This window comes from Pseudophryne corroboree, chromosome 2, assembly GCF_028390025.1.
Source record: "Pseudophryne corroboree isolate aPseCor3 chromosome 2, aPseCor3.hap2, whole genome shotgun sequence".
NCBI lineage: Eukaryota > Metazoa > Chordata > Amphibia > Anura > Myobatrachidae > Pseudophryne > Pseudophryne corroboree.
The window spans coordinates 582,049,986-582,061,763 of NC_086445.1; the positions used below are offsets into that span (position 1 = coordinate 582,049,986).

At 45.9% G+C, this 11,778-nt stretch overlaps 1 pseudogene; it reads right to left on the reverse strand.

Moving 5' to 3' along the window:
• Window positions 1-335: 335 nt before the first annotated feature.
• On the reverse strand, window positions 336-454 carry LOC135051580 (5S ribosomal RNA; annotated as a pseudogene).
• Window positions 455-11,778: the final 11,324 nt, after the last annotated feature.

The following is an 11,778-nucleotide window of genomic DNA, read 5'->3' on the forward strand; positions in this document are numbered from 1 at the left end:
TTCCCTTCTGCGATTGTTGGTTTGAATTCTCAACTTTGCTAAACTTATGTGATGTATTTTATTGTGTATATGACATGGAACTGTATGTAATTTCACTGTACAGGACCATGAACAGTGACAATAAATTATTCTTATCTTATCTTAATATACAGTATAATATATATATATATATATATATATATATATATATATATATATATATATATAAAAGGAATAGTAGTAGCGAGAGACAAAAATATATATATATACCTAAAGTGTTTTATTTTATTACTAGTAGAAAATTAAACATATTAATGGAATGTGCTTAAATGGGTAATTTTTAGAGATCATCCATTATCTTACAGTACCCGATCTACCCAGGTGGTTCCCCTCCCTAGTACTGATCAGGCCCAACACTGCTTAGCTTCCAAGATCAAACAAGATTGGGCGTTACCAGTGTGGTTTGACTGTACTTATTAATGGGAGACATCATGATACCAAAACAATATTTTTAGATTTTTTTGGGAATTTTTTTATTCTAGCATAACAAATAGACAAATGTGCTAAACAGCAAAAAGACGAGGTTTAGAGAAAAAGGGAAACAAAAGTAAAAAAGGAACAAAATGCGGGATACTGCACCTCACAAGAACGGTGCAATTTTGTATCCTTCATTAAGGCCTGCTGGATGTAAAGTTTGTAATTGGAAAATCCAGTACATTTCACGCCTTGAAAGTTTATTTGCAAGGTCACCACCTCTTTCTCCCAAGGTTACGTGCTCGATAGCCTTAAAGGTTAAATCTTCAGGATTTAAATTATGTTGCAATATGAAGTGCCTGGGAACTGCGTGGTTATCTACTTTGTTATTAATGCTTCGGACGTGCTCCTGGATTCTCATCTTCAAGGGTCTCTTAGTTTTTCCAACATATTTCATTCTGCAGGTGCATTCCAACAAATAGATCACAGACGTGGTGTTACAGTTCATAAAGTCCTTGATACTATACTCCTTTTTATCATCCGTATCACTAAAAGTTTTCCTGTTATGATGTAAGTATTTACATATATTGCACCTTCCACACTTATATGACCCTACACATTTCAGTATAGGGCCACTCTGAATGGTGTTTTCCATTATCATACTTGGTGCAAGGGTCTAGCGGCATGTAGGGAGTATTTACAGAACGATCCATCCTTAACCATCAACCATAGAGACTTCATATGTGGTGTATTTTATCCTCAGCCACAATTATTTAAAATTTTTAAATCAGTTTTATCGCGCCAATTTTCAAAAATGTTTTTATGGGATGTTGGGAGAAAACATGTCTATGATTTGAGTGATTTTAAAGACAAGATTATGTTTTATAAATGGTATATTGATGACATTTTAATTGTTTTGGATGGCACATTAGAAAATTTAATGAGTTTTTAAAGTATTTTGGGACCAACAATATGAATCTTACATTTACATCCAACATGAATAACAAATCTGCAGAGTATCTAGACTTGATATTGACCGGGGAGAATGGTGTGGTCATCAAAAGAAATGACCACTGGAGCAGATACTGGAACTGGAGCTGGAACCACTGAAGCCAGCAAAGTCTGGATTTGATTTAGCCGGCCAGATAACTCCTGGAGATAATGCATCACCTGATTCTGTGCTGCTTCCTGACTCTGTACTCAGGAAACCAGGTCCAGCATGGCGCTTGCCTCTGGGTTCCGATTCCCCGGGTCCATGTAGCCTGAGTATACTGTCACTAGCCTGAGGGTGTTGTGAACTCGGGGATTCTTCCGATGGTTGGGAAGAGGAACCACAACTGAGCTGGAAAAGGGGAGGCCTAATATAGGATTTCCTCATACAGGACGCTGACAGTGGAGTTTGATGAAATAGTAAAGAGCTTTATTGCAGAGGAAAACAACTTAAAGTCAAATGCCAAAAAGGAAGAAATGAGGGAAATGTCCAGACCCACTGAAGGGTTTTGTGAGCAGTATTAGAGATGCTGGTAATTGAAGAAACTGTGGGTGATGTTTAAAAGTCACTGATAACTTGTGGAACTTATAAATAATGATTAATAGCACAGATGGTTTAAGAACTTGTGAGCGGTGACAGAGACGCTGATGATGTGAAGAACTGAAGTGCAAGGGTTTAAGACGCTGTTTGATTTGTAGAACTTGTGAACAGTGACTGAGATGCTGGTGATGTGAGGAACTGAAGTGCAGGGGTTTTAGATGCTGTTGATTTGTAGAACTTGAGAACGGAGACTGAGACGCTGATGATGTGAGGAACTGAAGTGCAGGGGTTTTAGACGCTGTTGATTTGTAGAACTTGAGAACGGAGACTGAGACGCTGGTGATGTGAGGAACTGAAGTGCAGGGGTTTTAGACGCTGTTGATTTGTAGAACTTAAGAACGGAGACTGAGACGCTGATGATGTGAGGAATTGAAGTGCAGGGGTTTAAGACGCTGTTGATTCGCAGAACTTGAGAACGGTGATTTAGGCCGCTGAATACACTGGAACCGGTGCAGCGAACTGGCAGCTGGAAATGCCGGAAACACTGGAGTACAACTGCAGAGATCCTTGCCAGGAACAAGAGCGCTGGCATCTACGTCAGGGAAAGACGATACTCAGGCACTGAAGCTCTGTCCGGCGTCTGACTTTGAATCTCCCGCCAGCGCTGGATTGGCGGAGCAGTCTGATGACGTCACCTGCCCCCTGTCCACGTGATGCCGGGTGTCATGGCGGCGCCCATGCCCCGGAGAACCGCCGGGAGCCGCGCCAGACAGACGCCGGAGCCCGTGGCCCACCGAAGGCAAAGGCCGCAACACCGACCAGCAGACACGCAGGGGTAAGTGCGGCGAACACCGCCTCTGATGTGTGACAGGGGAGACATATGTGAGTGCTAGTATATGTGGATATCACCTGTCGACTATGTGTGCTATTAACTGGAGGTTGCAGAGATGAAGATAAGACACATATCTAACATACATTCACATAAACATTTTGGGTAGGGCAGATGTCTTTTCCGGATGGATGTATCTGGGCAGAGGGGGAAACAAAAGAAAAGCGGGTAAAAGAAACAGTTCATGAAATTCATTTACAATCCTTATCATAACACTGTCTCTATGGATGGGTCATAAATTAAATCTGCTGCTATAACAGCGCCCTCGCTTCTTAGACTCATCAACTTTGTGCCGTGCTTGCGAACACACCTAAATATCAAACCAATAATTATGACGACTCCCAGGATACAAAGGAGAAACATCCCTACACTTATAATAACATTTTGAGCCCACTCTCCTAAACCTGAGAACCAATTTCGTGGGTTCAACCATGAGACCCAGCCGGTCAGTTCATTACTCACAGTCGCCAAGGTAAGGTTGTGTTTCCTCCTGAACTCCCACTTCAACTGCAAGATATCGTCCATCTTTTGATCGATAATCTCCGTTGGGTCATCAGTACTGTTCGTAATATACGTACAGCACTTCACCACATATTGAGTTGCCAGAGTAACACAGTACCTACCCACCTGTCACGGCTGTGATTATAATTTAGGACCATCCTGTGCTGAATCAGTTCCTTCTTGTAAGCTTGTAACTCCCTTCCCGTATACCTGAAGGTGTCGTCATACATCTCAGTGATATTATCTATCAAGTTCGCTAGCGCATGGATATACCTATAATTTATAATTCCTCTGGCAGTACGGGTGATGTCTAATGCAAGAAGGAATTGAATCCCGGTGGATTCGTGGATCAAATCAGAGGCTGCGTGCTCTGCCCTATCTATGAGGTGTCTCTTGATAATGTGTTCATAGTGAGTATGAGTATAAGGAGCCTGAGCACTGCGGTGAACGTCTTTCATGTTATCATGGGTTATGGTCATGACCTCTGGCAGTACTCTCCCAATGTAACACAATCCCTCTGAGCTCGGGGCAAGCCACTTGTACGCCTTCCTCCCACATATGAAATAGGCATCATCTGGGAGAACATAGGGGACAAAATATAACATCACCATATTACAAACTTTCCAAGTAAAGAAACCCATCCCTAGTTCTCCCATCTGCTCAGTACAAGTATCGGGCTGGATGATATGAGCACAATACCCTGGCGATACTTTTCTAACCCACATGGTCTTGCTTCCACGAATATATCTATACCGAAAATACCTCCCACTGTTGGCTATTTGGCGTACAAGTTCAGAGTCTATGGGTATCCTATCAGCTCTGTGTGAAAAGGTCATTGTCTGGTTATTCCACGTCACTTCCCAATTTCCCGGTTTTCGGTAATTGGAAATATTAAAACATAATAAGGATCTGTCTACATGATACTGGTGGAGCTTCAAACTAGGGGGCCTAGAAATATTGAATTTCTTGTCCACCGGTCTCCCACCCCGTAATTCGAGTACCTCATCTATTGCTAAAGGGTATGGTACTAATCCTAACTTGCTCTGACCTTGAGGTACATGTGAGCACACCCAACATTCTGTCTGGTGTAAGACCTTACCCACTAGTGAGTGGTAATCACTCAACGGATGCCGGTCCATGTCGATATTAAGGTTGGACTGACATCTCTGGATGCACCCATCCTCAACTATATTCTCACAATTCCTACAAATGCAATATTCATCAGACAATAACCCTTCACAGTGCCTCCTTGACTACCAGAGCGCTTACTGATGCCAGCCTTTACCAAAATGATATGCTGATCCTGAGATCCTACAAATTCATACTTGCCATCAGAACCCATTCCAGATCCCTGCTCGACCTCTCTGGGACCCTCACCAAAACAAACTGTCCTTATCAATACCAGAATTACTAACAGAACCCAAAACGCAGTCTCTTGTGATCGATCCATTTCGTTAGGGGAAAGGAGGAAAATAAGAAGGAGAAAAGAAAGGAAAAATGTAGGGGGAGGTGAAAAAAGAAAGTGGTACGACAACCGTTCTAGCTCTTGTTACTCTCTGTGCTCAGATGCCCTTCAACAGTCCTGCCTTTCAACTTTCCCGGAACAAACACTCTAGTGTCTCTTTGCTTTGCTCTTTGGACACACAGTTCACTTTGCTTTTTGAACACACAGTTACCAAAAATCAAAACCTTGATGAAACTGCTCGAGTTCTCTCCGGGTCAGCGACCTTCTTGCAGTGGGACGAGTGGATCCAAGTCTCTCTTTCGGCGACCTTCAATGCTGTTGTGCTGGTTAACAAGACTTGATATGGTCCTTCCCACCTGTCTATGAGGCAACCTGAGCGTAAGAAATTTCGAAACATCACATAATCCCCAGGTTCAATGTGTTAGGGTCTCCTGCCCTGTGCTGCCACGTCGTCATGGCAACCGGGAGACAAGTGCTAGCGGAGTAACCTGAGCGCAGCTGATACTCCGGTTCGGGTCTTTTGCTGTGCAGTGGTTATAGGCTCTGTGCATGGCAGGGGATCCGGTGCTGGTTTTTGTGCTCACAGTCTGTGAGGTCTGAGTGGGGCGTGGACAGCACCTGCTTTATAAGGCCTCTTTTCAGGGTAAGCAGATGCTGCTGAATCTTTGTTGGTTAGTCAGTTTCTGAAAGTTAGCCAGTACTGTGTAGCTTTGTATTTGTTTGTTGCTTACTGCAAATAGGCCTGGGGATTTGGTATTACACTCTGCCAATCCAGACCTAGCAGTAAGACTGGAGTCAGTCGTTTAGCTTGCTGGGGTTCTGTTACTACTCTGTGAACTTAGCAAGTTTGCGGCTGTATTCTAAGACTTGCCTGTCTAATCCTGTCTCACTGTGCTAGGTGTCAGGGGTCAGTTTAGTGGCAGTAAACCGAACCTGTGCACTGCAAGTGAGAATTAGGATTGTGGAGAATCTCCTTGTGTCTATCATTCCATCTCTGACCAAGGAGTTTACTGCCACACCCGTTGGTAACCCTTTAGGGTTTTGCTGTTGCCCTTAGCAACAGCATTTCGGGTTTTCTATGTATTAAAACACAACATCTTGCTTTTCACATCTGAGCAGTTCTAATACAAGGGAGATACCCAGTTCCTTAGCCTCTGGGCTTCTCTGTTCACGTTGTGTGTATTTTGTTACCCTACCACCTTCTGTGTACGTTATGTCATATTCCCTAGTCTGTCTGTGAGTCCATTTGTTTTGCATAACAGTTCAAACACCAGTACATTCCTGCAGGCACTGGAGTGCATAACAGTCCTGACACCAGTACTTTCCTGCAGGCACTGGTGTGCATAACATATTCAGCAGCCCAATACTCCTGTTGAAATTTTGTGGGAATATGGAGCATACCCCTCAAAATACGTTGCAACAGGTGGTTGATCAGGTGCAGGTCCTGACTCAAAAATGTAATGATTTGTCCATTAAAATGCACACCTCCCAGGCTGCTGGCGGAGCTCCCGCAGCAGCAGCACCTGCAGGGGTTAAGGAGCCGAAAGTAAATCTCCCGGATCGTTTTTCTGGAGATCGCTCGCAGTTCTTTTGTTTCAAGGAGAGCTGCAAGCTATACTTCCGGCTTAGGCCTCAGTCTTCTGGGTCGGAGATTCAGCGGGTGGGCATAGTGATTTCCTTGCTACAAGGAGACCCACAGGTCTGGGCATATGGGTTGCAGCCTGACTGTCCGTCGCTTAAAAGTGTTGATGCTTTTTTTACGGCACTGGGCATGTTGTATGATGACCCTGACAAGACGGCCTCAGCCGAGGCTCAGATTTCGATCCTTAAGCAAGGGCGAAGGCCAGTTGAGGTTTACTGTACGGAGTTTCGGAGGTTGGCCCATGATACCCAGTGGAATGACCCAGCCCTGAGACACCAGTACCGAAGAGGTCTTTCTAACCAGATAAAGGACCAACTGGTACAACATCCCTTGCCTGATAGCTTGGATCAGCTCATGCAGTTATCCATCCGGGTGGATAGACGGCTGAGAGAGCGTAGGCTTGAAAGGGAGACTGAGATTTCCTTCCTTCCCAAGGGAACCTCAGACTCTGAGGAATTTTCCGAGGAGCCTATGCAGATTGGGGCTACCCGCCTCTCCTCGCGTGAGAAGATGCGGAGGAGAAAGCAGGGGTTGTGTTTGTACTGTGGGAATAAAGGTCATGTGGTAGTATCATGCCCAGAAAAGCCGGAAAACTTCAGGGCCTGAGGGTGATGGGAAATATCCTGTCAGGCCAGAAGTCAGAATTTCCCAAGAAGACTTTTATCATTCCGGTGACCTTGAAGATCCTCGGTCAAACTGTCAAGACTGAGGCCTTTGTGGACAGTGGGGCCGACGGGGTTTTTATGGACCGCCAATTCGCCCTGAAACACTCTGTTCCCTTAGTACCCTTGGCATCGGAAATTGAGATTTGTGGGTTAAACGGGGAACCATTATCCCAAGGTAAAATTACCTCTTGCACTAGCCAGATTTCTTTGTTTATTGGAGCCACACACTCTGAAAAATTGTCCTTTTATGTGACTGTCTGTACTTTTGCCCCATTGGTGTTGGGGTTACCCTGGTTAAGGGCCCACAATCCTCAATTTGCCTGGGTCTCTGGGGAGATTCTTAGTTGGAGTACTGATTGTTTCAGGAGTTGCTTGAGCCTTCCAGTCAGGTTCTCGCAGCTAAGTTTGCCAGGATTGCCAGGGTGTTATGCAGATTTTGCGGACGTGTTCTCCAAAAAAGTTGCAGAGGTACTACCTCCCCATCGCTCCTATGACTGTGCCATTGATTTGTTGCCAAATGCTAAGCTTCCCAAGAGCAGGTTGTACTCCCTGTCACGTCCTGAGACTCAGGCTATGGCAGAGTACATTCAGGAGAACTTGGCTAAGGGATTTATCAGACCTTCACAGTCTCCAGTTGGGTCGGGGTTCTTCTTCGTGGGTAAAAAGGACGGTTCGTTGCGACCCTGCATCGACTTCAGGGAATTGAACCGTATCACGATTAAAAACTCATACCCACTGCCTCTCATTTCGGTCTTGTTTGACCAGCTTCGTACTGCCACCATTTTTTCTAAGATTGACCTACGCGGTGCGTACAATCTAATCCGAATAAGAGAGGGGGATGAATGGAAGACTGCCTTTAATACCCACTCGGGGCATTATGAATATTTGGTGATGCCTTTTGGGCTCTGTAATGCCCCGGCAGTCTTCCAGGATTTCATGAATGATGTGCTCAGGGAATATTTGGATAGATTCTTAGTTGTATACTTAGATGACATCCTAATCTTCTCCCATTCCCTGGAGGAACATCGGAAGCATGTACGCTTAGTCCTCCAGAAACTCAGAGACCACCGGCTTGGGGCGAAGCTGGAGAAGTGCGAATTTGAAGTTCAGCAAATCGCATTTCTAGGATATATTATCTCCCCAGAAGGTTTCCAAATGGAGGGTTCCAAGGTACAGGCAGTCCTGGATTGGGTGCAGCCCACTAGTTTGAAGGCGCTTCAGCGTTTCCTGGGCTTTGCGAATTTTTATAGACGATTTATCGCTGGATTTTCGTCTATAGTGGCGCCCTTGGTGGCACTCACTAAGAAAGGGGCGGATGTTGCTCACTGGTCTTGTGAGGCTAAAGCGGCTTTTGCCCGTCTCAAAAGGGCATTTGTTTCGGCCAAGGTGCTGCGACACCCAGATCCAGAGCGTCCTTTTGTGGTGGAGGTGGATGCCTCTGAGATGGGTATTGGGGCAGTGCTTTCTCAGATGGGAGTGTCAGATAATCGCCTTCATCCCTGTGCTTACTTTTCCCGTAAATTTTCGCCTGCCGAGATGAATTATGACGTGGGTAACCGGGAATTGTTGGCTATTAAGGATGCACTCGAGGAGTGGAGACACTGGCTTGAGGGGGCTAAGTTTGTGGTCTCAATTCTCACTGACCATAAGAATCTGGCATATTTAGAGTCAGCGAAGCGTCTCAATGCCAGGCAGGCACGATGGGCTTTGTTTTTTGCTCGCTTTAATTTTTTGATAACATATCGCCCTGGGTCAAAAAACATCAAGGCTGATGCGCTCTCGCGGAGTTTTGCTCCAATCCCGGAGACCACCGAGGAGCCGTTGCCCATTGTTTCCCCATCATGTATTAAAGTGGGCATTACCCAGGACCTCTTATCATTAGTCCTTAGAGCACAGGAGCAGGCTCCTCCAGACCTTCCGGTAGGTCTTTTGTTTGTGCCTCCTAGGTTAAGACAGCGAGTGTTCCTGGAATTCCATGCCAAGAAGTCTGCAGGTCACCCGGGTATTGCCAGAACTCGGGAGTTGCTATCTAGGGCGGTGTGGTGGCCCTCGGTGGCTAAGGATGTGGATCAGTGGGTTCGGGCATGTGACATCTGTGCCCGAAATAAGACTCCTAGAGGGGTTCCTGTTGGCCCACTACATCCACTCTCTATCCCATCTAAGCCATGGACCCACATTTCAATGGATTTTGTGGTGGACTTGCCCAAATCCACGGGGATGACAGCCATCTGGGTTGTCGTTGACAGGTTTTCGAAGATGGCGCACTTCGTTCCACTGGTTGGGCTGCCATCGGCCAGACGCCTGTCTGAATTATTTATGCTGCATGTTGTGCGTCTCCACGGGTTGCCACTTGATGTGGTCTCTGACCGCGGATCCCAGTTTGTGGCCAAATTCTGGAGGGCATTTTGTTCCGATCTCCAGATTTCTGTCAGCTTGTCGTCGGGCTACCATCCGCAGTCTAATGGGCAGACTGAAAGGGTGAACCAGTCCTTGGAGCAGTTCCTCAGGTGTTATGTCTCCAAGTGTCAGACTGACTGGGTTGCTCATCTGTCCATGGCGGAGTTTGCCTATAACAACGCGGCTCACTCTGCTACAGGGATCTCTCCCTTCCTTTGTGTGTATGGGCATCATCCTAAGGCCAATTCTTTTGACCCCCTGGACTCCACGCCTGGTGGTTCCTCTGTGGTTTCGGTCCTTAGAGGTATTTGGCGGAAAGTGAAGAAAGCCCTTGTGTCTGTGTCATTAGTGACCAAAAGGGTTTTTGATAAGCGGAAAAGACCCTGCAGCTTCAAATTAGGAGACTTCGTCTGGTTGTCTACCAAGAATTTGAAGTTGAGACAGCCATCTCATAAGTTAGGCCCCCGGTTCATCGGCCCTTATAAGATCACCAGGGTTATCAATCCAGTGGCATTTCAGTTAGATCTGCCCCGTTCTTTGGGTATCAATAAAACATTTCATTGTTCCCTTTTAAAACGGGCGATTAGTAATCCTTCTTCCAGTGGAAGACCTTCCCCTCTTCTGATACGTGGCCAGAGGGAGTTTGTTGTTGAAAGGATTCTTGACTCCAAGGTGGTTCGGGGTCGGCTGTCATTTTTGGTGCACTGGAAGGGGTATGGCCCGGAGGAGCGGTCGTGGGTGCGCAGTTGTGATCTTCATGCCCCCAGACTGATACGCTCTTTCTTCTCGCAGTTCCCCGATAAACCCGGTGGTAGGGGTTCTTTGACCCCTCGTCAGAGGGGGGGTACTGTTAGGGTCTCCTGCCCTGTGCTGCCACGTCGTCATGGCAACCGGGAGACAAGTGCTAGCGGAGTAACCTGAGCGCAGCTGATACTCCGGTTCGGGTCTTTTGCTGTGCAGTGGTTATAGGCTCTGTGCATGGCAGGGGATCCGGTGCTGGTTTTTGTGCTCACAGTCTGTGAGGTCTGAGTGGGGCGTGGACAGCACCTGCTTTATAAGGCCTCTTTTCAGGGTAAGCAGATGCTGCTGAATCTTTGTTGGTTAGTCAGTTTCTGAAAGTTAGCCAGTACTGTGTAGCTTTGTATTTGTTTGTTGCTTACTGCAAATAGGCCTGGGGATTTGGTATTACACTCTGCCAATCCAGACCTAGCAGTAAGACTGGAGTCAGTCGTTTAGCTTGCTGGGGTTCTGTTACTACTCTGTGAACTTAGCAAGTTTGCGGCTGTATTCTAAGACTTGCCTGTCTAATCCTGTCTCACTGTGCTAGGTGTCAGGGGTCAGTTTAGTGGCAGTAAACCGAACCTGTGCACTGCAAGTGAGAATTAGGATTGTGGAGAATCTCCTTGTGTCTATCATTCCATCTCTGACCAAGGAGTTTACTGCCACACCCGTTGGTAACCATTTAGGGTTTTGCTGTTGCCCTTAGCAACAGCATTTCGGGTTTTCTATGTATTAAAACACAACATCTTGCTTTTCACATCTGAGCAGTTCTAATACAAGGGAGATACCCAGTTCCTTAGCCTCTGGGCTTCTCTGTTCATGTTGTGTGTATTTTGTTACCCTACCACCTTCTGTGTACGTTATGTCATATTCCCTAGTCTGTCTGTGAGTCCATTTGTTTTGCATAACAGTTCAAACACCAGTACATTCCTGCAGGCACTGGAGTGCATAACAGTCCTGACACCAGTACTTTCCTGCAGGCACTGGTGTGCATAACACAATGTCATTGCAATTACTGTTCGGTAGGTCAGGAATCACCAGCTTTAAATTTCTTTGTTGATTTTTCAGCTGCTGGCTCATCCCAACCAAATATTTCACAGTCACTTCATTATTACATTTCAAATCATCCTGGGGGTCTATCATTACATGAGGTTGTCGACCAAAAAGAATTTCAAAGGGTGATAGGGGAGACCTGGGAGTGGTTCTGATGCTGTACAACACTAGTGGCAAAGCTTCTGGCCACGACAATCCAGTTTCAGCCATTAATTTGCTCAGCTTGTTCTTAATAGTGCTATTCACTCTCTCCTCCTTTGCACTCGCCTGTGGACGGTACGGAGTATGCAGCTTGCTATTAATTCCCATCAGTTTGCACATGACCTGAAAGACTTCACCTGTAAAATGGGTACCCCTATCACTTTCAATTATTCTAGGGATACCATATCTAAACACAAATTC